This window comes from Cebus imitator, unplaced genomic scaffold (genome assembly GCF_001604975.1).
Source record: "Cebus imitator isolate Cc_AM_T3 unplaced genomic scaffold, Cebus_imitator-1.0 Scaffold38, whole genome shotgun sequence".
In the NCBI taxonomy this organism is placed as follows: Eukaryota; Metazoa; Chordata; class Mammalia; order Primates; family Cebidae; genus Cebus; species Cebus imitator.
Genome location: NW_016107353.1, coordinates 10,327,552 through 10,328,914, shown reverse-complemented (window position 1 = coordinate 10,328,914; position 1,363 = coordinate 10,327,552).

The following is a 1,363-nucleotide window of genomic DNA, read 5'->3' as shown; positions in this document are numbered from 1 at the left end:
TTTAGTAGAGACGGGGTTTCACCATGTTGACCAGGATGGTCTCGATCTCTTGACCTCGTGATCCACCCACCTCGGCCTCCCAAAGTGCTGGGATTACAGGCTTGAGCCACCGCGCCCGGCTAAATTTATTTTTCTTAACTTTTGTGGATATATAATATGTATATATATTTATGCCATATATGGCATATTTTGATACAGGCATCCAATGTATAATAATCACATTAGAAGAAATGTATCCATTACATCTAATATTTATTCTTTGTATTACAAGTAATTCAAGCCTACAATTTTAGTTATTTTTAAATATACAATTAAATCGTAACTGACTACAAGGTCAAATTTTCAAACATAAATCTGTACATGTCTGAGTCTTGAATAAATCTTTTTAAAAATTTAATATATTTTTCTTTGAACACGTGGCCTTTGCCTGCAAGCAAATATGAACTGTTACTATTGATTTACATAGTGTTAAATATACACATCTATTAGTCTAAAGATAAACCTTAGGTGTAAATAAATTATGGAGTAAGTGTGTTTGTGTGAGTATAAGTTTATAACTATTTTTAGCAGAAAAAAGCAATATTGGGACAAAATAAATCGTTTTAAGAAGGTGTCTAATTTACTAGAAAACAAAAAGTCTCAAAAATGCTTAAAGCAAATTTATGCTCTATGCTTTTATATTGAATTTATTACCATATTATTTTTTGGCTTGTGATTCAGCATCTCCACATGGAAATTCTCTGTTTTAACATGACTGGTACTCATGCTAGACCCATAATTTTCTTTTTTTGTTGTTTGTTTAATAAGTTTTTTTTTTTTTTTTCATATGGAATCTTGCTCTTTTGCCCAGGCTGAAGTGCAATGGTGTTATCTTGGCTCATTGCCACCTCTGCCTTTTGGGTCTAAGCAATTCTGCCTCAGCCTCTCAAGCAGCTGGAATTATAGTGCCCACCACCATGCCAAGCTAATTTTTGTATTTTTAGAAGAGGCAGCATTTCATCATGTTGGTCAGGCTGGTCTTGAACTCCTGACCTCAGGTGATCCACCCACCTTGACCTCCCGAAGTGCTGGGATTACAGGCATTAGCCACCACCCCTGACCTGTGTAATAGTTTATGAAGTATTCGCTACGTAAGCTGGTCGTATAAGAATGACTTTTTAAAAAATTTTATTCTTGGCTCGGTGCGGTGGCTCACGCCTGTAATCCAAGCACTTTGGAGGCCAAGGCAAGTGGATCACCTGAGGTCGGGAGTTCAAGACTAGCCTGACCAACATGGTGAAACCCCGTCTTAAAAAAAAAGAAAAAGAAAATTTTATTCTTCCAGAAGCTATTGGTATTTGGTTAGATGAGTAAGTTCTTCAGT